Source organism: Xyrauchen texanus, chromosome 46 (genome assembly GCF_025860055.1).
Source record: "Xyrauchen texanus isolate HMW12.3.18 chromosome 46, RBS_HiC_50CHRs, whole genome shotgun sequence".
NCBI classification, from domain to species: Eukaryota; Metazoa; Chordata; class Actinopteri; order Cypriniformes; family Catostomidae; genus Xyrauchen; species Xyrauchen texanus.
In genome coordinates, this window is record NC_068321.1 from 11528168 (window position 1) to 11532656 (window position 4489).

General features: G+C 41.1%; 1 long non-coding RNA gene across 1 annotated transcript; it reads left to right on the forward strand.

Annotated features, from left to right (window-relative positions):
• The first annotated feature begins 775 nt into the window (after positions 1–775).
• LOC127638559 (uncharacterized) lies at positions 776–2245 on the forward strand. Its single transcript, XR_007969874.1, has 3 exons — positions 776–1418; positions 1615–1829; positions 1915–2245. It is a non-coding gene; the product is annotated as an uncharacterized LOC127638559 (long non-coding RNA).
• Positions 2246–4489: the final 2244 nt, after the last annotated feature.

A 4489-nucleotide genomic window follows, 5' to 3' on the forward strand; every position in this document is an offset into this window, starting at 1 on the left:
ACAAACACTCAGGTCAGTCTCTCTCCCTTCCGGCGGTCTGGACTGCCCTTATATCTTTCTCCAGCTCTCACTGCAACACAAAACAGCTATTAGAGATCATTTCCCACAGGTGTCAATCCTTACCACTCTTCCTCTCCTGGCCTTGCTCTCCACAGAACGTCGCTCGGACATGCCCCCATCTCCACAGTAATCCATAGTACTATTCTATTTACATTGTTTTTTGCATTACAATGTTTGAATCACCACTTGATGTCGCCACTTGATAACAAATGTAAAATCTGGGTCCTGAAGCTAAATCAGTTGAGAACCTTTGACCTAAAAGACTGATTTTCTCAGCATTCCACAGACATTTACTTGTTTTTTCACTCCATCAGTCATTGAGTCTTGATATAGATTCTCTTCAGTCACGAAAAAAGTAAATAGAATGTGATTTTGATGATTTTATGTGTAGTTGCATGCTTCCACACATATTTGTTACAAGCACTGTGAAACGTTGACTGGATTTCGAGGTATTGTTTTATTTTTTATTTGTTTATTTCTCATTTGTTGTCTTAAATGATTGTTTTGGAATTTAGAGCCACTTTTTTGTGATGTTTGTTGTACTATTTAGTTGTCATTAAATAGTTTTGACCTGATAAAACAAAAATTATGTGTGCATTTTTATGTGATGGAAATTTCTGTATGCATACTTAATTCTGTGCATTTTCAATAGTTGTTAGACAGGGCCGGATTCAGCCAGCCCCACTAGGGGGTGCAGGTAGAATATCAGGGGGGGCAAGTCATTTAACGGAACATTTAAATTTGACAAATATAGTGATTTGATTTATATTGTGATATATATCGATATGGCCAGAAATGAAAAAAATATATTGTGAAATGAAAAAATCCTATATCGCCCAGCTCTAATCTATCAGCTCCTTTGATCCATTTGATTTGTCTTATAGGTTTTATGTTGGATGCCCTTCCTGACACTACCCTCTGCATTTACCCGGGCTTGGGACCGGCACAAATAGGACACTGGCTTGTGCCCTGTTGAGGCTGCATTTATCTTTTTTTTTTATTTATTTTTTTTATCTGTCTGTCTGTCTGTCTGTTTGTCTTCCTGTCTGTCTTGTCTGTCCTTTCGTTATTTATTTCAATCTTTTTTATTTCTTTTTTGGGTTTTTTTTGTTTTCATTTCTTTAGCTCTGTACACAGCATGGCTTATATCAGTCATTATAGCATCAGTCGTCTGCTTTTCTGTGCAAAAGTCCTAACAAATGCGTCCATACCTAGACCTGTTGTTATAGCCTTCTCGTGAGCCAGAATAACTAAATTTCTTTTTCTCTCATGTAGCATAGTGCGGCGGAAGGGGGTAAGAACACGAGACAAAGTGGAGAAAGAGCTCTCGCATGATGCAGATGATATTCCAATCACAAGTGAGGTCACATACATGCGATGGAGCTGATGAAAGGCATTCTTATACCTGTGTAGATATGTGCAAATGGTGGAGAGGTCTACAAACTCTACGTTCTCATCATCATTAGTCTTTTTGAATTCTTTTTCCAACATTATTTTTGCGACAAGAATCTCATTGGAAAGTTTGTCACTGTCACTTTTTGCCATTTTTTGCAGAGGACTTAACATGGCAACATCCAGAAAAGAGGGAGATTGTGGTTGAAGGCAATTAACTGCTTTCATGAGATCCAGATTGCTTTTGGAGAATCTTGTCTCCATCTCTACAATGGCGATGTCCAAAATGTTGAGAAGAGCTCTCTTCAGAGCCTGGCTAGGAGTCATGGAGTCTTCTGCATGGCCTACAGTGGACGTAACAACGCTACCTACGAGCAGTGAGCTCATTGTTCTTTATCTTTTAGCAGCTGGTGCAGGCATGCTGGTTAATGTCTCACTCTCCTCATCTCTCATCTGCTTCAGAGCCTGCAGAGATGCACTGACTACTTCTGAAGCACAGCACCGGTCAACAGAATGAGCCTGCAGCATAGCATTTGCAGACTTCAAGGAACCCAGAACTTTGAGGAGGAATTTTCCTATTTCAAAGAAATGATGCCTCCTTAACATCATCAACAGCCCTGATGCCTCTGTACAGATATCAACAGCAGTGGCTCTGTCCTCTGTAACCTCTGACAGGATACTCAGAATAGCATCCTGATTCTCCACAAGACACTTGGTCACATCATGGTGGCTTGTCCACCTGATCTCCAACAGTCGTTTAAGGGAGGGAACATTATAGTTCTGTGACACATAATGACGGTGAAAAAAGAGTGCAGTGATCCTGATAGATCAAAAAGATTTTTGCACACGGCTCTCCTTGCATTGCATGGACCACGGCCAAGTGCAGCTGGTGGTTATAGCAGTGGATATAAGGAATATCCTTCCCTACCTTCTTTTGCAATAAGGCCTGAACCCCACCCCTGACCCCACTCATGACAGAAGCTCCATCATAGCACTGACTGATAATTTCAGCTGCACTATAGCCTGAGTCAGAAAGATGCTCAAGAATTTGTGTGGTAATAAATTCAGCATTTAACTGACTGAGGTCAAGCAGGCCAATCAGGTGTTCCTCTGGAATGCCTTTACAGACAAATCTAACCATGATTGACAGATTCTCCACATTACATCTGTCCCTCGTTCCGTCACTTTTGATGCAAAACCCAGCATAATCTGCTTTGTCATAATTACCTTTTATCTGATTTAATACCATTTTGGCCAGTGTTTCAATAATTTCATTTTGTATGTTGTGAGAGGTGTATTTTGCATTTGGTGGGATGTGTTTGTTAATTTCATTAAATTTGGGGTCCTTTGCCAGTGTGTAGTCAACCATTTTTAAGAACAGTCCTGCAGAGAAATCATCATCATTTGAACTTTCCACACTGCCACGAAGTGGAAGTTCATTTACTGCTAGGAACTGAACTATTTCTCCAAGTGTTTTAATATAATACCTATTTTTTTCCATTTGTGTGGGCCCTATTAAATTACAAATGGTCTCCCCTGTGGCCTCTCTTTGGGACATTTCAGACCAGGCTTTTGCATTTTTTATGTGGCATTGACTTGATGCGTGCTTTGAGAATCCCTTGTCCTTTTCCAATGCAGTTTTCCAATTAGTAAATCCTTGTTTTGTGAAAACCAAATCCCTATCATTGTTCCCCCCAAATTTCTGACATGGGAAACAAAAGCACGCATCAAGCTTTGCTGAATATTCGAGCCATGGTCTCCCACGATACCAACCTGGGCAGAATGAGCGGGAGCTCTTGCCAAAATTACGTTTGGGGAAAACCAGAGCTATGGGTTGTGACGGTGCTTCAGTGTTTAAGCCTATGTTGTATTCATCCGCAACAGCCACGGATGGGCTGGGAACGACGGGGGAGTCGTCTCTGCTGCAGCTAATGCCCTAGCAGCCTCGTTGCTGCTGCCAGTGCTAGCTTTAGCAACCAGAAATCGGCGCATACTCGACTCGTCACTCGGTGCAAATTACAAGAGAAAGCGATAGAGAGATATGGAGGGAATGAGAACACGCTTACAGAAAGAGTAACCAAATAATTTCAGTGACTGACGGCAAAGGAAACTCAAAACAGGGGCTGAGCTCAGCTGACGACAGTGTGTCTGCCTGCACCGCTCTGCAGTGACTGACTGAGACGTGAAGCTCAGCAGGTTCACCACAAGCCGGTGAAGCGGCCACGCCCTCCCTATGCATCTACCAATCAGTAGCTACTTTGAATGAGGGATAGAGAGCTGAGAGCGCTCACTCTGACCATTTTTCTTGAAATATTTTTAAAATTTGGGATCTTTGCATGCCATCATGTTTGGGGGGGCAGTCACGGCATTTGGGGGGGCATTGCTCCTCCTTGCCCATGCCTATATCCGGCCCCGTTGTTAGAGCTAAGGAATTAAACTCCAAAGATGATCTTATGTCAAAAAAAGCTTAAAGGGATAGTTCACCCAAAAATTTAAATTCTCTCATCATTTACTTATCCATTTACACCCTCATGCCATCCCAGATGTGTATGACTTTCTTTCTTCTGCTGAACATAAAGATTTTTAGAAGAATTTTTCAGCTCTGTATGTCCATAAAATGCAAGTGAATGGTGACCAAAACTTTGAAGGTCCAAAAAGCACATCAAGGCAGCAAAAAAGTAATCCATACGACTCCAGTGGTTAAATCCATGTCTTCTGAAGCATTCTAATAATTTTTGGGTGAGAACAGACCAATATGTAACTATATTTCACTATAAACCAGCAGTCTCCTTGGTGATCATGATTTCAAGCTTGATTACACACCATTCACTTGCATTGTATGGACCAACAATGCTGAGATATTCTTCTAAAAATCTTTGTTTCTATTATGCAGAAGAAAGAAAGTCATACACATCTGGGATAGAATGAGAGTAAATGATGAGAGAATCCATTTTTTGAGTGAGCTATCCCTTTAAACCTTATTTTCTTGAGCAGACATGATTTGAAAGAAGGAAATAACTAAAGTGAACACAAAATC